We start from the raw sequence: 24,492 nt of genomic DNA on the forward strand, positions 1-24,492 counted from the left end.
GTCTTCATTCACCCGCAAATAGCAAAGCGAAGTGTCATAAGCCTAAAAAAAGCAAAACAGGTTCTTTTGGGTTCCATCTGCATAGAAAGAAAATTCTTGAATTTCGCTTATTTCAAAGTCGTGTTCTTTGGTGTTAATGCACATTTACCCAGATATCGCAAAGTGTATGTAATGAGACCAAAATGACAAAAGACCGTCTCTTCGCATCCATATGCGTAGAAAGAAGACGAATAAGCATCGAGTAGGCTTATTTCAATTCGCATGGTGTTTTTGCGGGGTGCACCAGAATCACCCTCAACCAAAGTAAAAAGGTTTTTTGGGTTTCAGCTACATAAAAAGAAGAGGATAACGCTCTGATTGGGCTTATTTCAAATTGGTGATTTTGGGGTTAGAATGCACATACACCCAAAAAACAAAGAGTGAAATGTTTGTTATCAGCCCAAATCACGCATAGGTGTTTTGGTTCCATCTCAATAGAAAGAGGACAAATAAAATTGGAGTGTTCTTTCGGTGTTCATTCACCCACAAATAGCAAAGCCTAAACAAAGTAAAACAAGTTCTTTTGGGTTCCATCTGCATAGAAAGAAGAATCTTGAATTTCGCTTATTTCAAAGTCGTGTTCTTTGGTGTTAATGCACATTTACCCAGATATCGCAAACTGTATGTAATGAGACCAAAATGACAAAAGACCGTCTCTTCGCATCCATATGCGTAGAAAGAAGACGAATAAGCATCGAGTAGGCTTCTTTCAATTCGCATGGTGTTTTTGGGGGGGTGCACCAGAATCACCCTCAACCAAAGTAAAAATGTTTTTTGGGTTTCAGCTACATAAAAAGAAGAGGATAACGCTCTGATTGGGCTTATTTCAAATTGGTGATTTTGGGGTTAGAATGCACATACACCCAAAAAACAAAGAGTGAAATGTTTGTTATCAGCCCAAATCACGCATAGGTGTTTTGGTTCGATCTCAATAGAAAGAGGACGAATAAGCTTGGATTGTTCTTCAGGTGTTTATTGACCCGCAAATAGCAAAGCCTAAACAAAGTAAAACAGGTTCTTTTGGGTTCCATCTGCATAGAAAGAAGAATCTTGAATTTCGCTTATTATCAGCCCCAAACAAGCATAGGTGTTTTAGTTCCATCTCAATAGAAAGAGGACAAATAAAATTGGAGTGTTCTTGCGGTCTTCATTCACCCGCAAATAGCAAAGCGAAGTGTCATAAGCCTAAAAAAAGCAAAATAGGTTCTTTTGGGTTCCATCTGCATAGAAAGAAGAATCTTGAATTTCGCTTATTTCAAAGTCGTGTTCTTTGGTGTTAATGCACATTTACCCAGATATCGCAAAGTGTATGTAATGAGACCAAAATGACAAAAGACCGTCTCTTCGCATCCATATGCGTAGAAAGAAGACGAATAAGCATCGAGTAGGCTTCTTTCAATTCGCATGGTGTTTTTGGGGGGTGCACCAGAATCACCCTCAACCAAAGTAAAAAGGTTTTTTGGGTTTCAGCTACATAAAAAGAAGAGGATAACGCTCTGATTGGGCTTATTTCAAATTGGTGATTTTGGGGTTAGAATGCACATACACCCAAAAAACAAAGAGTGAAATGTTTGTTATCAGCCCAAATCACGCATAGGTGTTTTGGTTCGATCTCAATAGAAAGAGGACGAATATGCTTGGATTGTTCTTTAGGTGTTTATTGACCCGCAAATAGCAAAGCCTAAACAAAGTAAAACAGGTTCTTTTGGGTTCCATCTGCATAGAAAGAAGAATCTTGAATTTCGCTTATTATCAGCCCCAAACAAGCATAGGTGTTTTGGTTCCATCTCAATAGAAAGAGGACAAATAAAATTGGAGTGTTCTTGCGGTCTTCATTCACCCGCAAATAGCAAAGCGAAGTGTCATAAGCCTAAAAAAAGCAAAATAGGTTCTTTTGGGTTCCATCTGCATAGAAAGAAGAATCTTGAATTTCGCTTATTTCAAAGTCGTGTTCTTTGGTGTTAATGCACATTTACCCAGATATCGCAAAGTGTATGTAATGAGACCAAAATGACAAAAGACCATCTCTTCGAATCCATATGCGTAGAAAGAAGACGAATAAGCATCGAGTAGGCTTCTTTCAATTCGCATGGTGTTTTTTGGGGGTGCACCAGAATCACCCTCAACCAAAGTAAAAAGGTTTTTTGGGTTCCAGCTACATAAAAAGAAGATGATAACGCTCTGATTGGGCTCATTTCAAGTTGGTGATTTTGGGGTTAGAATGCAAATACACCCAAAAATCACAGAGTGAAATGTTTCATATCAGCCCAAATCACGCATAGGTGTTTTGGTTCCATCTCAATAGAAAGAGGACAAATAAAATTGGAGTGTTCTTGCGGTCTTCATTCACCCGCAAATAGCAAAGCGAAGTGTCATAAGCCTAAAAAAAGCAAAACAGGTTCTTTTGGGTTCCATCTGCATAGAAAGAAAATTCTTGAATTTCGCTTATTTCAAAGTCGTGTTCTTTGGTGTTAATGCACATTTACCCAGATATCGCAAAGTGTATGTAATGAGACCAAAATGACAAAAGACCGTCTCTTCGCATCCATATGCGTAGAAAGAAGACGAATAAGCATCGAGTAGGCTTATTTCAATTCGCATGGTGTTTTTGCGGGGTGCACCAGAATCACCCTCAACCAAAGTAAAAAGGTTTTTTGGGTTTCAGCTACATAAAAAGAAGAGGATAACGCTCTGATTGGGCTTATTTCAAATTGGTGATTTTGGGGTTAGAATGCACATACACCCAAAAAACAAAGAGTGAAATGTTTGTTATCAGCCCAAATCACGCATAGGTGTTTTGGTTCCATCTCAATAGAAAGAGGACAAATAAAATTGGAGTGTTCTTTCGGTGTTCATTCACCCACAAATAGCAAAGCCTAAACAAAGTAAAACAAGTTCTTTTGGGTTCCATCTGCATAGAAAGAAGAATCTTGAATTTCGCTTATTTCAAAGTCGTGTTCTTTGGTGTTAATGCACATTTACCCAGATATCGCAAACTGTATGTAATGAGACCAAAATGACAAAAGACCGTCTCTTCGCATCCATATGCGTAGAAAGAAGACGAATAAGCATCGAGTAGGCTTCTTTCAATTCGCATGGTGTTTTTGGGGGGGTGCACCAGAATCACCCTCAACCAAAGTAAAAATGTTTTTTGGGTTTCAGCTACATAAAAAGAAGAGGATAACGCTCTGATTGGGCTTATTTCAAATTGGTGATTTTGGGGTTAGAATGCACATACACCCAAAAAACAAAGAGTGAAATGTTTGTTATCAGCCCAAATCACGCATAGGTGTTTTGGTTCGATCTCAATAGAAAGAGGACGAATAAGCTTGGATTGTTCTTCAGGTGTTTATTGACCCGCAAATAGCAAAGCCTAAACAAAGTAAAACAGGTTCTTTTGGGTTCCATCTGCATAGAAAGAAGAATCTTGAATTTCGCTTATTATCAGCCCCAAACAAGCATAGGTGTTTTGGTTCCATCTCAATACAAAGAGGACAAATAAAATTGGAGTGTTCTTGCGGTCTTCATTCACCCGCAAATAGCAAAGCGAAGTGTCATAAGCCTAAAAAAAGCAAAACAACTTCTTTTGGGTTCCATCTGCATAGAAAGAAGAATCTTGAATTTCGCTTATTTCAAAGTCGTGTTCTTTGGTGTTAATGCACATTTACCCAGATATCGCAAACTGTATGTAATGAGACCAAAATGACAAAAGACCGTCTCTTATGCGTAGAAAGAAGACGAATAAGCATCGAGTAGGCTTCTTTCAATTCGCATGTTTTTGGGGGGTGCACCAGAATCACCCTCAACCAAAGTAAAAAGGTTTTTTGGGTTCCAGCTACATAAAAAGAAGAGGATAACGCTCTGATTGGGCTTATTTCAAATTGGTGATTTTGGGGTTAGAATGCACATACACCCAAAAAACAAAGAGTGAAATGTTTGTTATCAGCCCAAATCACGCATAGGTGTTTTGGTTCGATCTCAATAGAAAGAGGACGAATAAGCTTGGATTGTTCTTTAGGTGTTTATTGACCCGCAAATAGCAAAGCCTAAAAAAAGTAAAACAGGTTATTTTGGGTTCCATCTGCATAGAAAGAAGAATCTTGAATTTCGCTTATTATCAGCCCCAAACAAGCATAGGTGTTTTGGTTCCATCTCAATAGAAAGAGGACAAATAAAATTGGAGTGTTCTTGCGGTCTTCATTCACCCGCAAATAGCAAAGCGAAGTGTCATAAGCCTAAAAAAAGCAAAATAGGTTCTTTTGGGGTCCATCTGCATAGAAAGAAGAATCTTGAATTTCGCTTATTTCAAAGTCGTGTTCTTTGGTGTTAATGCACATTTACCCAGATATCACAAACTGTATGTAATGAGACCAAAATGACAAAAGACCGTCTCTTCGCATCCATATGCGTAGAAAGAAGACGAATAAGCATCGAGTAGTCTTCTTTCAATTCGCATGTTTTTTGGGGGTGCACCAGAATCACCCTCAACCAAAGTAAAAAGGTTTTTTGGGTTTCAGCTACATAAAAAGAAGAGGATAACGCTCTGATTGGGCTTATTTCAAATTGGTGATTTTGGGGTTAGAATGCACATACACCCAAAAAACAAAGAGTGAAATGTTTGTTATCAGCCCAAATCACGCATAGGTCTTTTGGTTCGATCTCAATAGAAAGAGGACGAATAAGCTTGGATTGTTCTTTAGGTGTTTATTGACCCGCAAATAGCAAAGCCTAAACAAAGTAAAACAGGTTCTTTTGGGTTCCATCTGCATAGAAAGAAGAATCTTGAATTTCGCTTATTATCAGCCCCAAACAAGCATAGGTGTTTTGGTTCCATCTCAATAGAAAGAGGACAAATAAAATTGGAGTGTTCTTGCGGTCTTCATTCACCCGCAAATAGCAAAGCGAAGTGTCATAAGCCTAAAAAAAGAAAAATAGGTTCTTTTGGGTTCCATCTGCATAGAAAGAAGAATCTTGAATTTCGCTTATTTCAAAGTCGTGTTCTTTGGTGTTAATGCACATTTACCCAGATATCGCAAAGTGTATGTAATGAGACCAAAATGACAAAAGACCATCTCTTCGAATCCATATGCGTAGAAAGAAGACGAATAAGCATCGAGTAGGCTTTTTTCAATTCGCATGGTGTTTTTTGCGGGGTGCACCAGAATCACCCTCAACCAAAGTAAAAAGGTTTTTTGGGTTTCAGCTACATAAAAAGAAGAGGATAACGCTCTGATTGGGCTTATTTCAAATTGGTGATTTTGGGGTTAGAATGCACATACACCCAAAAAACAAAGAGTGAAATGTTTGTTATCAGCCCAAATCACGCATAGGTGTTTTGGTTCGATCTCAATAGAAAGAGGACGAATAAGCTTGGATTGTTCTTTAGGTGTTTATTGACCCGCAAATAGCAAAGCCTAAACAAAGTAAAACAGGTTCTTTTGGGTTCCATCTGCATAGAAAGAAGAATCTTGAATTTCGCTTATTATCAGCCCCAAACAAGCATAGGTGTTTTGGTTCCATCTCAATACAAAGAGGACAAATAAAATTGGAGTGTTCTTGCGGTCTTCATTCACCCGCAAATAGCAAAGCGAAGTGTCATAAGCCTAAAAAAAGCAAAACAACTTCTTTTGGGTTCCATCTGCATAGAAAGAAGAATCTTGAATTTCGCTTATGCCCCTTCCGACCTTCAGGAGGAGGGGGGGTTGTGGGATCACGACCCCGCCCACACTCGCTCTCGCGAGGCTGGCGTCAGCCTCGCGGGAGACAGGGATTCCCTCAATTAGCATACCCTGTGGCGCCAGCCAATCGGCTGGCGGCATGGGCGGGGCTTCGTAGGGCCACTTAAGGTCAGGGCAGCCCCTGGCTCGCCCCCTTTCTTCCCTGGAGACGACGCGGTTTGCCCCACGTTTCCCGCATATCAGCTGTTCCTGCTTGTCGGAGATCTTATCTGCCTTGCCTGGAGCGTTCCTGCCTTGCTTCTTTGTTGCCTTTGTTCTAGCTTCACAGAAAAAGCTCCCTTTCTTTTACAGGGAATTTCCAGCATTCGCTGCTGGTGTTGCTTGATTTCTAAACTGCTTGATTTTCAGGAGTTGTTATCTCTAGTTTTGTGGGGCTTTTCTCCTTCTGGGGGTTTCCCCCTTTGCGCTCCATTCCAGGTGCTGCAGTTTAACACCGGAGCTGTAATTGAGCCAAAAATCACTGTGTGTGTGTTTGTGTGCTTTCCTTCCAGCATCTCTTTCACGTCTACAGTTTTACAGGGAGCTCTGTGTTTCGGTGCAAGTTCCCTTCCCTCAGGAGCTTGCTGTACCTGCTGCTGCATGCCCCCTTCAGAGGAATTTATTCAGCTTTGTGGAGCTTTTTCTGGTGATCCGTTGCCTGCCCTCGACTGCTGACTGCCTGTTCTGCAAGGAGCTCAAGGAGGAACGTTTGGCTCCTCTTTGTATTTCCACGGAGGACACTGTGCACCCATCCAATCAGGTTTTGCTGTTGGGGCTTCAGGTTTAGCTAAGGGTTTGTGCAGGGGAGCGCGGTGCAATTAGGCTGAACGGCGGGAGGAGAGCGGGCTGCGTTTTGTGCCGGTTGTGTTTCATTTTACTGCCAGGGTGAGGGGCAGAATTTCTGGTTAAATAATCATTTCAGCAGCATTCTTGAGGGGGTGAGTTCTACAGGCTGTTTTATTTTCACGCGGAAGTTTAGACTTGGAAAGCGTCGGAAGCAGCTGCGCCGTTGCTGGGCAACCAGCGCGCCCCGGCCGCCATTTCATCCGCCCACGTGGCCTTCTGGGCGGCCGCCATTTTACTATAGGCATTCCACGTGGGAAGTTATTTGACAAACCCTCCCTTTTAAGTCTAACCGGGGAAAAAACCAGGGGAATAATTAACATTCATAAGGGGTATGTGGGGAATGCCTGCAGGTTTTGCTCTTGAGGCTGCGGACTTTTTCAGTGTTAAAAGGGCTAGCGTTAAGTGTTTCCGCATGTTCATCATCGCTAGGCAACGGGAATGCATTACGGCCGCCATTTTGATTGCCCACGTGGCCTGGCAGCGGCAACCATTTTAGAAGAGGCAAAACCATGTGGGAGCTATCTCCTTTTCGAGTGCCCCTCACTTTCTCGTTGGTTTTAAATTCATAAGCAATCTCACTTTCTCGTTGGTTTTAAATTCATAAGCAATCTAAACAATACAAGCAAAGGAAATAAACTTAAGTAATATAAACAAAGGATGAAAGCTCAATTATTAAAAGTGCCTAGCTTAAATAAGAGTGTGCAAGGGGCTGCAGGGAGCCCCTCCTCTTGGTGCATAAGCTTGTATAGAACTGGCTACAGCGTCTCTGGCTAGGCTGATCTTAGAATTAATATCCTCTAATTAATTTACTGCTTTTGTTTATACTTACACTCTTAAGAATTTCATTCTGGGAATTTATGAAACGCATTTAAATTAAATTGAAGCATTAGTGCACAGTATATTGGAATTCAAATTATTTCATTCAGCTTGCGGTGCTCTGTGGAGCTGTGTCATTTACTCTCTGTCTAGGCATTAAGTTTTATAATTTGGTACAGTCAACTCATAGTTATAAGAGATCCGGGTTTTATATCATTCAATTTATTGAAGGGTTTCTTCGCCTGCAATCTCTTGCGAGCTGTGCATACAGGTTTATAGGGAATCTAAAGTAAATTGCCCATGCCTCTTCTACGTTCACCTCTTTCTGGTATTTCATCTGTTAGTTTACAAGTATATATTTAATCTGCAATTTAGTTCATTTGGTTGATTTTGATAACAGTGCTTAAGGGCTCTTCGGAGCTTTGCTTTGCTTATAGGTTTGCTGCATAAGTCAATTTATCATTTTTTCACTGCTGTATTGCTGGGTTACAATTTATAATTCTACCGCTAGCTTGCTGCATAGCTGCTTACATTATCAAAGGTTCTCTTCTGTTTATTACAAACTCAATATTCCTCTAAATACATTGCTTTGAGGTGTGGGCTGGTATTTTGGATTGCTATCCAGTGCAGATAATACTGAGCTATGGTGATATTGTTTGCAGCTAAATACAATTCGTTGGAGATTAGTTAGGCATCTTTGAGTCCTTTAAACTCACCAGTGCAGACAATACTGAACTACCGTGATATTGCTTGCAGCTCACGCATATAATCCAAGTTAGTTGGCGTTGATTTTACTGAACCAGGCTAATTAAGGGTATCAAACTATGTCTGCTCAAGAGAACCAGCAAAATGCAGCTATATCTGGGGCGGCACAAGGGAACCAGGAGGGGTCCCAGGCTTTGTAATGCCTGCTGAATCTGGGGGTGGCATAAGGGAACCAAGAGGGGCCTCAGGCCTTCATGGTGCCTAGTAACCCACAGACTTTGGCACAATTTTTCAATGCTTTTTAGACATTTTATAGGCAATATAGGCCTGCAGCCCAGGTGGCAGCGGCACCTCTTGTGCTCACCCAAGAATGCATCCCGTTTACGCCACCTCACCGCGGCAGTGCTGAGAGCAGTCAATGATTCAACGGCGGGTCCTGTGTCCAAGATGGGTCAGGGTAGCCTCCTGTGCCCTGCGACCCTCAGGCCTAGTCAGTGTTTCCTCTGCTTTGAAACCTTTTACCAACAATTCAGGCCCATGGTCACTGCGGCCTCTTCCCTAATAGTGAGTACTTCCGTCCAGCAATGAGGAGCTCCCTTGCACTTTGGCCTCCTTATTTAGGGTTCCACATTCGGGTAGCAATCCATTTATGCATCCTCACACATAATTACAGTCTACGTGTCCCTGGGTTTCCAATAACAGATCCTCGGGAGGTAGGGCTCATGCTTACAATTATAACCTTTCTGCCTCTCAGTATACCCCAGACTTTCCCATTATTCTACAGGATTCACAATCTCAGCCTTTGCCATAGAAGGGGGCTCCCAGTATTCTACAGGATTCACAACCTCAGCCTTTACCATACAAGGGGGCTCCGAAACATCATCGGATGATGAGACGCAGGGGCAACAGGGAGTGTCAGCGGCTGCAGAACAGCACCAGTCTCCAATGATGGGCAAGGGAGAAAGAAGGCTAAGTAAGGAGAAGCATTCGGCCAAGAAGAGCAAAAGAAGTAAGCTTTCTGATACCGCGGACGATTCAGAAAAGCTTCCTGCAGCCCACCACCTGCTGTGTACTGAGCGACCAGAATTACTGGATGGAGCATATGGGTCCCTATGTGGAAAAAGGGAAGTTGGAAAATTTGAATCTAATCGTGTCCCTCACCATGAGTAAAACACGGGTGTGTGCCAGGGGCCAAATTGTAAGTATGCGCATGAATGTGAGAAGTGCCTAGGTAACCACCCAGCGTCTTCATGTTTTAAGGTTAAACAGCCCTTTCCGGGCAGCAGGGGGCATTTCAACCAGGGGTCTTAAAAGCTCAAAGACCCGCCAAAAGGAACAACCACAATCTGCTATGAATTTGGCCCTTGACTGTGATGTTCTCTTCTGTTAAGCTCTCACCTCTTAGAACCCTTCTCGATAAATACCCTAAAATAGAGGCAGCAAAGTACCCTGGGAAAGAGTTTCTCTTATGGCTTCAAGATCCTCGTTTCATTACCCCCTAACTCAGGGACCCCCCCCCCCAAAAAAAACCAGTTTGGGAAATGCCAGCTATTGCAAAAAAGAAATTAAAAGAAATTTCTGGCTGGGAGGGTGGCCGGTCCCTTCAGGGAGCCACCTATAGCGGGTTTACTCATTTCACCTTTAGGCATTGTCCCCCCATAAACTCCAGGAGAGTATCCTATGATCGACAACCTACCCTACCCTGGAGGTGGCTCAGTCAATGATGCAATACCACAGAAGCCTTATTCTGTGAAATATGCCTCCTTTGATCAGGCTATAAAGCGTATGCGCAGGTTCAGCAGGGGCGCGCTCTTGGCAAAGTGCGACATTGAGTGGACTTTCCGTCTCCTGCCAATTCACCCTGAGGAATTTATATGGCAAGGTTTTTAGATTTGAGGGGGCTTATTCCATAGACAAATCTATGCCGATAGGGTGCTCAGTGGCCAGTGGTGTGCTCAGCACTGGCCTCCCTCCTGGCAAGGTAAACCAATACTACGGGACTTGACATTTTTAGAATTCTTTCCCATCGTAGTTGCAATCCACTTATGGGAAGACCAGTTTAAAAACCATAGGGTCTGTTTCGGGATGGACAATCTAGCGGTCGTGTCAGTCTTGAATAAACAATCGTCACGTTCACCCAGAGTAGCGTCCCTTTTACGGTAATTTGTCCTTTCCTGCTTGCGGTTGAACCTTCACGCTTCAGCCAAGTTTGTCCCCGGTATTGATAATAACATCGCGGATGCCCTATCTCGTTTCCAGATGGAACGCTTTCGCGCATTGGTGCCGGATGCGCAGCAGCAGCCGCAACCATTCCCGGTGCACCTCTGGAATATTGGCAACGAGAAGCAATAAAGGGAGTATTGTCCACGCTAGCGCCTTCTACCCTGAGATCATATAATAAGGCATGGCTAGACTTCACATCCTTCCGCATCAAAAAGGAGCGATTCAAGCCGGGCAGGCCACCGTCCAAATCGGAAGTCATAGAGTATTTGGTCCACCTTAGAGATCTTGGACGGGCCCCCAAAACCCTCAATATTCATTCAGCTGCTATATCCTTCTTTTCTAAAACCTTATTTTCCGTTGATCCCTGTTCGCAGTTCGTGGTGCGGAAGATGCTTGAGGGTTGGCGCAGGTCCAGGCCGCACGGCCTGGACAGGAGAAGGCCCATAGCTTTAGACATACTCACCCAAATCCGTAGGAAGTTGAGGGCCTTGTGTTGGTCAAGATACGAAGCCAGATTATTTTCAGCAGCGTTTTCTTTTCCATTTTTTGGCGCCCTACGCATAGGTGAAGTGGTCTGTGAGGACCGCACAGCCTCTAAGGGGCTATTGTTGGAGGACGTAACAGTGGACAGTGCGCATGTAACGTTAAAAATCCGTAGCTCAAAGACTGATCAGCTTGGCAAGGGAGCCTTGGTTCGCCTCCAGGCGACTCAAAAGGCGGGCCCTTGCCCTGTAAAGGTTGCCAGAAAATGCCTGTGTGTAAGACCAGTGTCTAGTGGCCCCTTTTTCTTACATTCCGACGGTTCTGCCCTCTCAAAGCAACAGTTCACGAGGGTCATGCGCAAGGCAATTGCCGCCATCGGGCTTCCCCAGGAGGAGTACGCCGCACACTCCTTTCGCATTGGGGCGCCGACCACTGCCGCCCATATGGGTTTACCGGCAAAGAATTATGGACATGGGGCACTGGAAATATAACGCATACCGGGGTTACATCCGGAAGCCCTTCTAAATTCCCCTCAGCTTTCCCCCTGGCACTCCTCCTGATCTGGTTCCCCGATTCTCTCATTTCAGGTACTGGTGTGGTTCGACTGTGGATCCTCGGCCACAGCATCGTATATTGGGCAAAGCGGCGTGCAGAACAAAGGGGCTGGGATAAGGAGCTACGGCTACCCAGCAGGGTCAAATTGTCATGGATCGCCAGGAGGGGTATGCGTTGGGAAGAGTTTTTTCCCAGTTGTATCCAGGAAAATCGCTGCCGAGGGCCCACCCAGTGCCTTGATCATCCAACTGGGCGAGAACGACCTGGCGTATAGGAAAGGGGTGGATTTGATGTGGAACATTATTAATGACTTGGAATTGTTGGAGGCATCCCATGAAAGCTTTACAATAATTTGGTCATCTTTGCTGCAAAGGCGATGTTGGCGGGATGCAGAGAAACCCGTGGCAGTGAATAAAGCTAGGAGGATTGTGGAGCGCACGGTGGCGCGTAGAGTGGCCGCATGGGGCGGTCGGGTCATTCAGCACCCATGCATACGGTTTGACAAGGAAATGCTTTATCGCTGGGATGGCGTGCATCTATCTGATGCTGGCAATGATATTTGGTTGGCAGATATTTTTCAAGGCGTTAGGGATTGGTTACAGGTCTGAGGGTATTGGCGGCGAGCCGGCTTGCGGCTCGGTGGCGGTAGGCATTGGCCGGGGTATTATCATGCAGATGAGGTTGGGGGGGAGGAACGCCATCACCTCCCCCAATGCTTGAAGGGTAGTTCGTTAAAGGACTCCGAGGGGCGACGCCTCGTCCGAAACCTACGGAGGCTAGGGCCTAAAGCGCGCCCCCGAGCGGTAACCCCTCGGGGAGCGCCTAGGGATATGCATCTCGGGTGGCTCCTCCTGTTGGTGTTTAACCCTTCCCGGTCAGACCGGATAGTCGGTTAGGGCCAATGCCTAAAGCCAATACCCTTCTTTCCTGTAATCAATAAAGTTGTGGCCATTTTCGCCCATTAACCTAAAAACTCTGTGTCCGTTGTCTTCATTTATTCCACCTGTGGGGGGGAGGGAATAGCCACACAATGCCCCTTCCGACCTTCAGGAGGAGGGGGGGTTGTGGGATCACGACCCCGCCCACACTCGCTCTCGCGAGGCTGGCGTCAGCCTCGCGGGAGACAGGGATTCCCTCAATTAGCATACCCTGTGGCGCCAGCCAATCGGCTGGCGGCAGGGGCAGGGCTTCGTAGGGCCACTTAAGGTCAGGGCAGCCCCTGGCTCGCCCCCTTTCTTCCCTGGAGACGACGCGGTTTCCCACCCACCCGCCCTTTAGGTTTTGCCACTGACCTTGCTATGGGCTTCGGCTGGTCGCCGCAAGGGGCCTGGTAGGAGTTTTTCCATTTGGCTAATTGGCTGGTTTGGTGAGCCACTTGGTTTTTTCGCCTACCTCGTAGCAAATCGTCACAACTCCCTCGGTTTTGGCGGTAGGCATTGGCCGGGGTATTATCATGCAGATGAGGTTGGGGGGGAGGAACGCCATCACCTCCCCCAATGCTTGAAGGGTAGTTCGTTAAAGGACTCCGAGGTGCGACGCCTCGTCCGAAACCTACGGAGGCTAGGGCCTAAAGCGCGCCCCCGAGCGGTAACCCCTCGGGGAGCGCCTAGGGATATGCATCTCGGGTGGCTCGTCCTGTTGGTGTTTAACCCTTCCCGGTCAGACCGGATAGTCGGTTAGGGCCAATGCCTAAAGCCAATACCCTTCTTTCCTGTAATCAATAAAGTTGTGGCCATTTTCGCCCATTAACCTAAAAACTCTGTGTCCGTTGTCTTCATTTATTCCACCTGTGGGGGGGAGGGAATAGCCACACAATTATCAGCCCCAAACAAGCATAGGTGTTTTGGTTCCATCTCAATAGAAAGAGGACAAATAAAATTGGAGTGTTCTTGCGGTCTTCATTCACCCGCAAATAGCAAAGCGAAGTGTCATAAGCCTAAAAAAAGCAAAATAGGTTCTTTTGGGTTCCATCTGCATAGAAAGAAGAATCTTGAATTTCGCTTATTTCAAAGTCGTGTTCTTTGGTGTTAATGCACATTTACCCAGATATCGCAAAGTGTATGTAATGAGACCAAAATGACAAAAGACCATCTCTTCGAATCCATATGCGTAGAAAGAAGACGAATAAGCATCGAGTAGGCTTCTTTCAATTCGCATGGTGTTTTTTGGGGGTGCACCAGAACCCCCTCAACCAAAGTAAAAAGGTTTTTTGGGTTCCAGCTACATAAAAAGAAGATGATAACGCTCTGATTGGGCTCATTTCAAGTTGGTGATTTTGGGGTTAGAATGCAAATACACCCAAAAATCACAGAGTGAAATGTTTCATATCAGCCCAAATCACGCATAGGTGTTTTGGTTCCATCTCAATAGAAAGAGGACAAATAAAATTGGAGTGTTCTTGCGGTCTTCATTCACCCGCAAATAGCAAAGCGAAGTGTCATAAGCCTAAAAAAAGCAAAACAGGTTCTTTTGGGTTCCATCTGCATAGAAAGAAGAATCTTGAATTTCGCTTATTTCAAAGTCGTGTTCTTTGGTGTTAATGCACATTTACCCAGATATCGCAGTGTATGTAATGAGACCAAAATGACAAAAGACTATCTCTTCGAATCCATATGCGTAGAAAGAAGACGAATAAGCATCGAGTAGGCTTCTTTCAATTCGCATGGTGTTTTTTGGGGGTGCACCAGAATCACATTCAACCAAAGTAAAAAGGTTTTTTGGGTTCCAGCTACATAAAAAGAAGATGATAACGCTCTGATTGGGCTCATTTCAAGTTGGTGATTTGGGGGTTAGAATGCAAATACACCCAAAAATAACAGAGTGAAATGTTTGTTATCAGCCCAAATCACGCATAGGTGTTTTGGTTCGATCTCAATAGAAAGAGGACAAATAAAATTGGAGTGTTCTTGCGGTCTTCATTCACCCGCAAATAGCAAAGCGAAGTGTCATAAGCCTAAAAAAAGCAAAACAGGTTCTTTTGGGTTCCATCTGCATAGAAAGAAAATTCTTGAATTTCGCTTATTTCAAAGTCGTGTTCTTTGGTGTTAATGCACATTTACCCAGATATCGCAAAGTGTATGTAATGAGACCAAAATGACAAAAGACCGTCTCTTCGCATCCATATGCGTAGAAAGAAGACGAATAAGCATCGAGTAGGCTTATTTCAATTCGCATGGTGTTTTTGCGGGGTGCACCAGAATCACCCTCAACCAAAGTAAAAAGGTTTTTTGGGTTTCAGCTACATAAAAAGAAGAGGATAACGCTCTGATTGGGCTTATTTCAAATTGGTGATTTTGGGGTTAGAATGCACATACACCCAAAAAACAAAGAGTGAAATGTTTGTTATCAGCCCAAATCACGCATAGGTGTTTTGGTTCGATCTCAATAGAAAGAGGACGAATAAGCTTGGATTGTTCTTCAGGTGTTTATTGACCCGCAAATAGCAAAGCCTAAACAAAGTAAAACAGGTTCTTTTGGGTTCCATCTGCATAGAAAGAAGAATCTTGAATTTCGCTTATTATCAGCCCCAAACAAGCATAGGTGTTTTGGTTCCATCTCAATAGAAAGAGGACAAATAAAATTGGAGTGTTCTTGCGGTCTTCATTAACCCGCAAATAGCAAAGCGAAGTGTCATAAGCCTAAAAAAAGCAAAACAGGTTCTTTTGGGTTCCATCTGCATAGAAAGAAGAATATTGAATTTCGCTTATTTCAAAGTCGTGTTCTTTGGTGTTAATGCACATTTACCCAGATATCGCAAACTGTATGTAATGAGACCAAAATGACAAAAGACCGTCTCTTCGCATCCATATGCGTAGAAAGAAGACGAATAAGGATCGAGTAGGCTTCTTTCAATTCGCATGTTTTTGGGGGGTGCACCAGAATCACCCTCAACCAAAGTAAAAAGGTTTTTTGGGTTCCAGCTACATAAAAAGAAGAGGATAACGCTCTGATTGGGCTTATTTCAAATTGGTGATTTTGGGGTTAGAATGCACATACACCCAAAAAACAAAGAGTGAAATGTTTGTTATCAGCCCAAATCACGCATAGGTGTTTTGGTTCGATCTGAATAGAAAGAGGACGAATAAGCTTGGATTGTTCTTTAGGTGTTTATTGACCCGCAAATAGCAAAGCCTAAACAAAGTAAAACAGGTTCTTTTGGGTTCCATCTGCATAGAAAGAAGAATCTTGAATTTCGCTTATTATCAGCCCCAAACAAGCATAGGTGTTTTGGTTCCATCTCAATAGAAAGAGGACAAATAAAATTGGAGTGTTCTTGCGGTCTTCATTCACCCGCAAATAGCAAAGCGAAGTGTCATAAGCCTAAAAAAAGCAAAATAGGTTCTTTTGGGTTCCATCTGCATAGAAAGAAGAATCTTGAATTTCGCTTATTTCAAAGTCGTGTTCTTTGGTGTTAATGCACATTTACCCAGATATCACAAACTGTATGTAATGAGACCAAAATGACTAAAGACCGTCTCTTCGCATCCATATGCGTAGAAAGAAGACGAATAAGCATCGAGTAGGCTTCTTTCAATTCGCATAGTGTTTTTGGGGGGTGCACCAGAATCACCCTCAACCAAAGTAAAAAGGTTTTTTGGGTTTCAGCTACATAAAAAGAAGAGGATAACGCTCTGATTGGGCTTATTTCAAATTGGTGATTTTAGGGTTAGAATGCACATACACCCAAAAAACAAAGAGTGAAATGTTTGGTATCAGCCCAAATCACGCATAGGTGTTTTGGTTCGATCTCAATAGAAAGAGGACGAATAAGCTTGGATTGTTCTTTCGGTGTTTATTGACCCGCAAATAGCAAAGCCTAAACAAAGTAAAACAGGTTCTTTTGGGTTCCATCTGCATAGAAAGAAGAATCTTGAATTTCGCTTATTATCAGCCCCAAACAAGCATAGGTGTTTTGGTTCCATCTCAATAGAAAGAGGACAAATAAAATTGGAGTGTTCTTGCAGTCTTCATTCACCCGCAAATAGCAAAGCGAAGTGTCATAAGCCTAAAAAAAGCAAAACAGGTTCTTTTGGGTTCCATCTGCATAGAAAGAAGAATCTTGAATTTCGCTTATTTCAAAGTCGTGTTCTTTGGTGTTAATGCACATTTACCCAGATATCGCAAACTGTATGTAATGAGACCAAAATGACAAAAGACCGTCTCTTCGCATCCATATGCGTAGAAAGAAGACGAATAAGCATCGAGTAGGCTTTTTTCAATTCGCATGGTGTTTTTGGGGGGTGCAGCAGAATCACCCTCAACCAAAGTAAAAAGGTTTTTTGGGTTTCAGCTACATAAAAAGAAGAGGATAACGCTCTGATTGGGCTTATTTCAAATTGTTGATTTTGGGGTTAGAATGCACATACACCCAAAAAACAAAGAGTGAAATGTTTGTTATCAGCCCAAATCACGCATAGGTGTTTTGGTTCGATCTCAATAGAAAGAGGACGAATAAGCTTGGATTGTTCTTTAGGTGTTTATTGACCCGCAAATAGCAAAGCCTAAACAAAGTAAAACAGGTTCTTTTGGGTTCCATCTGCATAGAAAGAAGAATCTTGAATTTCGCTTATTATCAGCCCCAAACAAGCATAGGTGTTTTGGTTCCATCTCAATACAAAGAGGACAAATAAAATTGGAGTGTTCTTGCGGTCTTCATTCACCCGCAAATAGCAAAGTGAAGTGTCATAAGCCTAAAAAAAGAAAAATAGGTTCTTTTGGGTTCCATCTGCATAGAAAGAAGAATCTTGAATTTCGCTTATTTCAAAGTCGTGTTCTTTGGTGTTAATGCACATTTACCCAGATATCACAAACTGTATGTAATGAGACCAAAATGACAAAAGACGGTCTCTTCGCATCCATATGCGTAGAAAGAAGACGAATAAGTATCAAGTAGGCTTTTTTCAATTCGCATGGTGTTTTTGGGGGGTGCACCAGAATCACCCTCAACCAAAGTAAAAAGGTTTTTTGAGTTTCAGCTACATAAAAAGAAGAGGATAACGCTCTGATTGGGATTATTTCAAATTGGTGATTTTGGGGTTAGAATGCACATACACCCAAAAAACAAAGAGTGAAATGTTTGTTATCAGCCCAAATCACGCATAGGTGTTTTGGTTCGATCTCAATAGAAAGAGGACGAATAAGCTTGGATTGTTCTTCAGGTGTTTATTGACCCGCAAATAGCAAAGCCTAAACAAGGTAAAACAGGTTCTTTTGGGTTCCATCTGCATAGAAAGAAGAATTTCGCTTATTATCAGCCCCAAACAAGCATAGGTGTTTTGGTTCCATCTCAATAGAAAGAGGACAAATAAAATTGGAGTGTTCTTGCGGTCTTCATTCACCCGCAAATAGCAAAGCGAAGTGTCATAAGCCTAAAAAAAGCAAAATAGGTTCTTTTGGGTTCCATCTGCATAGAAAGAAGAATCTTGAATTTCGCTTATTTCAAAGTCGTGTTCTTTGGTGTTAATGCACATTTACCCAGATATCGCAAACTGTATGTAATGAGACCAAAATGACAAAAGACCGTCTCTTCGCATCCATATGCGTAGAAAGAAGACGAATAAGCATCGAGTAGGCTTTTTTCAATTCGCATGGTGTTTTTGGGGGGTGCAGCAGAATCACCCTCAACCAAAGTAAAAAGGTTTTTTGGGTTTCAGCTACATAAAAAGAAGAGGATAACGCTCTGATTGGGCTTATTTCAAATTGGTGATTTTGGGGTTAGAATGCACATACACCCAAAAAACAAAGAGTGAAATGTTTGTTATCAGCCCAAATCACGCATAGGTGTTTTGGTTCGATCTCAATAGAAAGAGGACGAATAAGCTTGGATTGTTCTTTAGGTGTTTATTGACCCGCAAATAGCAAAGCCTAAACAAAGTAAAACAGGTTCTTTTGGGTTCCATCTGCATAGAAAGAAGAATCTTGAATTTCGCTTATTTTCAGCCCCAAACAAGCATAGGTGTTTTGGTTCCATCTCAATACAAAGAGGACAAATAAAATTGGAGTGTTCTTGCGGTCTTCATTCACCCGCAAATAGCAAAGCGAAGTGTCATAAGCCTAAAAAAAGCAAAATAGGTTCTTTTGGGTTCCATCTGCATAGAAAGAAGAATCTTGAATTTCGCTTATTTCAAAGTCGTGTTCTTTGGTGTTAATGCACATTTACCCAGATATCGCAAAGTGTATGTAATGAGACCAAAATGACAAAAGACCGTCTCTTCGCATCCATATGCGTAGAAAGAAGACGAATAAGCATCGAGTAGGCTTTTTTCAATTCGCATGGTGTTTTTGGGGGGTGCACCAGAATCACCCTCAACCAAAGTAAAAAGGTTTTTTGGGTTTCAGCTACATAAAAAGAAGAGGATAACGCTCTGATTGGGCTTTTTTCAAATTGGTATTTTGGGGTTAGAATGCACATACACCCAAAAAACAAAGAGTGAAATGTTTGTTATCAGCCCAAATAAAGCATAGGTGTTTTGGTTCGATCTCAATAGAAAGAGGACGAATAAGCTTGGATTGTTCTTCAGGTGTTTATTGACCCGCAAATAGCAAAGCCTAAACAAAGTAAAACAGGTTCTTTTGGGTTCCATCTGCATAGAAAGAAGAATTTCGCTTATTATCAGCCCCAAACAAGCATAGGTGTTTTGGTTCCATCTCAATAGAAAGAGGACAAATAAAATTGGAGTGTTCTTGCGGTCTTCATTCACCCGCAAATAGCAAAGCGAAGTGTCATAAGCCTAAAAAAAGCAAAATAGGTTCTTTTGGGTTCCATCTGCATAGAAAGAAGAATCTTGAATTTCGCTTATTTCAAAGTCGTGTTCTTTGGTGTTAATGCACATTTACCCAGATATCGCAAAGTGTATGTAATGAGACCAAAATGACAAAAGACCGTCTCTTCGCATCCATATGCGTAGAAAGAAGACGAATAAGCATCGAGTAGGCTTTTTTCAATTCGCATGGTGTTTTTGGGGGGTGCACCAGAATCACCCTCAACCAAAGTAAAAAGGTTTTTTGGGTTTCAGCTACATAAAAAGAAGAGGATAACGCTCTGATTGGGCTTATTTCAAATTGGTGATTTTGGGGTTAGAATGCACATACACCCAAAAAACAAAGAGTGAAATGTTTGTTATCAGCCCAAATCATGCATAGGTGTTTTGGTTCGATCTCAAAAGAAAGAGGACGAATAAGCTTGGATTGTTCTTTAGGTGTTTATTGACCCGCAAATAGCAAAGCCTAAACAAAGTTGTCAGGGACTGCCGCTAGGTCCCAGCTCACAGAGGACCAACGCCCAGTGGATCTTATATACAAAAGTCTTTATTGAAGTTTAGTTTCCATTTCCAAGCTCTGGGCGCGCAGACCCCACGTCTTGACGCTAGATCGGCTAAGTCCCCTCTGACTCGCTGCTAAAGCCACACCACTTTAAGATTCTCGCTTTGCTCCACCTCCTACGCTGCTCCTTCCTACGCTGGGTCCTTCTGCCCTCAGGGGTTATCTCTTTCCTCGATTCCTCTGACGCTGACCCCCCTGAGCTCCACCCTTCCTTCCGGCGGGCTTTAGGACCTGGCTCCCTGTCCGGACTCCCTGCTGTGCCGCTCGCCTGTACATTTGAACTTGGCGCGCGCGCCCAGCCGGTAACCTTCCTTCTGACCGTTTCCCCGCTTCCGGATGTGGGCGTGGCCAACCCTGCCTCCTCTCCTCCCGCCGGTGGCAAGAACACTGGTCCCGACTCCTGGGACTCCCCCTCCCCACTGCGCTCAGGTGGGGAAGCTGGTCCCGATTTCCAGCTGCTGCTCAGGGACTCCCCGCTGGCCCCTCCCTCCTGAGGTTTCTCCCCTGGAACCTCCCTCGCTCTGGCCATCGGTGCTCCCTTCTGTGAGTCCTCCGATTCGCTAGAGAGGCTTGAGTCACGACTCTGGTAACTGTCACTGCCTGCACCCCCTTCGTCCTCTTCCTCCTCACTCTCCATTTGCTCCCCCTCCTGTGTCTCTCCTTCTGAACCCCTGACAAAAGTAAAACAGGTTCTTTTGGGTTCCATCTGCATAGAAAGAAGAATCTTGAATTTCGCTTATTATCAGCCCCAAACAAGCATAGGTGTTTTGGTTCCATCTCAATAGAAAGAGGACAAATAAAATTGGAGTGTTCTTGCGGTCTTCATTCACCCGCAAATAGCAAAGCGAAGTGTCATAAGCCTAAAAAAAGCAAAATAGGTTCTTTTGGGTTCCATCTGCATAGAAAGAAGAATCTTGAATTTCGCTTATTTCAAAGTCGTGTTCTTTGGTGTTAATGCACATTTACCCAGATATCGCAAACTGTATGTAATGAGACCAAAATGACAAAAGACCGTCTCTTCGCATCCATATGCGTAGAAAGAAGACGAATAAGCATCGAGTAGGCTTTTTTCAATTCGCATGGTGTTTTTGGGGGGTGCAGCAGAATCACCCTCAACCAAAGTAAAAAGGTTTTTTGGGTTTCAGCTACATAAAAAGAAGAGGATAACGCTCTGATTGGGCTTATTTCAAATTGGTGATTTTGGGGTTAGAATGCACATACACCCAAAAAACAAAGAGTGAAATGTTTGTTATCAGCCCAAATCACGCATAGGTGTTTTGGTTCGATCTCAATAGAAAGAGGACGAATAAGCTTGGATTGTTCTTTAGGTGTTTATTGACCCGCAAATAGCAAAGCCTAAACAAAGTAAAACAGGTTCTTTTGGGTTCCATCTGCATAGAAAGAAGAATCTTGAATTTCGCTTATTATCAGCCCCAAACAAGCATAGGTGTTTTGGTTCCATCTCAATACAAAGAGGACAAATAAAATTGGAGTGTTCTTGCGGTCTTCATTCACCCGCAAATAGCAAAGTGAAGTGTCATAAGCCTAAAAAAAGAAAAATAGGTTCTTTTGGGTTCCATCTGCATAGAAAGAAGAATCTTGAATTTCGCTTATTTCAAAGTCGTGTTCTTTGGTGTTAATGCACATTTACCCAGATATCACAAACTGTATGTAATGAGACCAAAATGACAAAAGACGGTCTCTTCGCATCCATATGCGTAGAAAGAAGACGAATAAGTATCAAGTAGGCTTTTTTCAATTCGCATGGTGTTTTTGGGGGGTGCACCAGAATCACCCTCAACCAAAGTAAAAAGGTTTTTTGAGTTTCAGCTACATAAAAAGAAGAGGATAACGCTCTGATTGGGATTATTTCAAATTGGTGATTTTGGGGTTAGAATGCACATACACCCAAAAAACAAAGAGTGAAATGTTTGTTATCAGCCCAAATCACGCATAGGTGTTTTGGTTCGATCTCAATAGAAAGAGGACGAATAAGCTTGGATTGTTCTTCAGGTGTTTATTGACCCGCAAATAGCAAAGCCTAAACAAGGTAAAACAGGTTCTTTTGGGTTCCATCTGCATAGAAAGAAGAATTTCGCTTATTATCAGCCCCAAACAAGCATAGGTGTTTTGGTTCCATCTCAATAGAAAGAGGACAAATAAAATTGGAGTGTTCTTGCGGTCTTCATTCACCCGCAAATAGCAAAGCGAAGTGTCATAAGCCTAAAAAAAGCAAAATAGGTTCTTTTGGGTTCCATCTGCATAGAAAGAAGAATCTTGAATTTCGCTTATTTCAAAGTCGTGTTCTTTGGTGTTAATGCACATTTACCCAGATATCGCAAACTGTATGTAATGAGACCAAAATGACAAAAGACCGTCTCTTCGCATCCATATGCGTAGAAAGAAGACGAATAAGCATCGAGTAGGCTTTTTTCAATTCGCATGGTGTTTTTGGGGGGTGCAGCAGAATCACCCTCAACCAAAGTAAAAAGGTTTTTTGGGTTTCAGCTACATAAAAAGAAGAGGATAACGCTCTGATTGGGCTTATTTCAAATTGGTGATTTTGGGGTTAGAATGCACATACACCCAAAAAACAAAGAGTGAAATGTTTGTTATCAGCCCAAATCACGCATAGGTGTTTTGGTTCGATCTCAATAGAAAGAGGACGAATAAGCTTGGATTGTTCTTTAGGTGTTTATTGACCCGCAAATAGCAAAGCCTAAACAAAGTAAAACAGGTTCTTTTGGGTTCCATCTGCATAGAAAGAAGAATCTTGAATTTCGCTTATTTTCAGCCCCAAACAAGCATAGGTGTTTTGGTTCCATCTCAATACAAAGAGGACAAATAAAATTGGAGTGTTCTTGCGGTCTTCATTCACCCGCAAATAGCAAAGCGAAGTGTCATAAGCCTAAAAAAAGCAAAATAGGTTCTTTTGGGTTCCATCTGCATAGAAAGAAGAATCTTGAATTTCGCTTATTTCAAAGTCGTGTTCTTTGGTGTTAATGCACATTTACCCAGATATCGCAAAGTGTATGTAATGAGACCAAAATGACAAAAGACCGTCTCTTCGCATCCATATGCGTAGAAAGAAGACGAATAAGCATCGAGTAGGCTTTTTTCAATTCGCATGGTGTTTTTGGGGGGTGCACCAGAATCACCCTCAACCAAAGTAAAAAGGTTTTTTGGGTTTCAGCTACATAAAAAGAAGAGGATAACGCTCTGATTGGGCTTTTTTCAAATTGGTATTTTGGGGTTAGAATGCACATACACCCAAAAAACAAAGAGTGAAATGTTTGTTATCAGCCCAAATAAAGCATAGGTGTTTTGGTTCGATCTCAATAGAAAGAGGACGAATAAGCTTGGATTGTTCTTCAGGTGTTTATTGACCCGCAAATAGCAAAGCCTAAACAAAGTAAAACAGGTTCTTTTGGGTTCCATCTGCATAGAAAGAAGAATTTCGCTTATTATCAGCCCCAAACAAGCATAGGTGTTTTGGTTCCATCTCAATAGAAAGAGGACAAATAAAATTGGAGTGTTCTTGCGGTCTTCATTCACCCGCAAATAGCAAAGCGAAGTGTCATAAGCCTAAAAAAAGCAAAATAGGTTCTTTTGGGTTCCATCTGCATAGAAAGAAGAATCTTGAATTTCGCTTATTTCAAAGTCGTGTTCTTTGGTGTTAATGCACATTTACCCAGATATCGCAAAGTGTATGTAATGAGACCAAAATGACAAAAGACCGTCTCTTCGCATCCATATGCGTAGAAAGAAGACGAATAAGCATCGAGTAGGCTTTTTTCAATTCGCATGGTGTTTTTGGGGGGTGCACCAGAATCACCCTCAACCAAAGTAAAAAGGTTTTTTGGGTTTCAGCTACATAAAAAGAAGAGGATAACGCTCTGATTGGGCTTATTTCAAATTGGTGATTTTGGGGTTAGAATGCACATACACCCAAAAAACAAAGAGTGAAATGTTTGTTATCAGCCCAAATCATGCATAGGTGTTTTGGTTCGATCTCAAAAGAAAGAGGACGAATAAGCTTGGATTGTTCTTTAGGTGTTTATTGACCCGCAAATAGCAAAGCCTAAACAAAGTTGTCAGGGACTGCCGCTAGGTCCCAGCTCACAGAGGACCAACGCCCAGTGGATCTTATATACAAAAGTCTTTATTGAAGTTTAGTTTCCATTTCCAAGCTCTGGGCGCGCAGACCCCACGTCTTGACGCTAGATCGGCTAAGTCCCCTCTGACTCGCTGCTAAAGCCACACCACTTTAAGATTCTCGCTTTGCTCCACCTCCTACGCTGCTCCTTCCTACGCTGGGTCCTTCTGCCCTCAGGGGTTATCTCTTTCCTCGATTCCTCTGACGCTGACCCCCCTGAGCTCCACCCTTCCTTCCGGCGGGCTTTAGGACCTGGCTCCCTGTCCGGACTCCCTGCTGTGCCGCTCGCCTGTACATTTGAACTTGGCGCGCGCGCCCAGCCGGTAACCTTCCTTCTGACCGTTTCCCCGCTTCCGGATGTGGGCGTGGCCAACCCTGCCTCCTCTCCTCCCGCCGGTGGCAAGAACACTGGTCCCGACTCCTGGGACTCCCCCTCCCCACTGCGCTCAGGTGGGGAAGCTGGTCCCGATTTCCAGCTGCTGCTCAGGGACTCCCCGCTGGCCCCTCCCTCCTGAGGTTTCTCCCCTGGAACCTCCCTCGCTCTGGCCATCGGTGCTCCCTTCTGTGAGTCCTCCGATTCGCTAGAGAGGCTTGAGTCACGACTCTGGTAACTGTCACTGCCTGCACCCC

Source organism: Podarcis melisellensis, assembly GCF_964234715.1.
Source record: "Podarcis melisellensis genome assembly, chromosome: 7".
In the NCBI taxonomy this organism is placed as follows: domain Eukaryota; kingdom Metazoa; phylum Chordata; class Lepidosauria; order Squamata; family Lacertidae; genus Podarcis; species Podarcis melisellensis.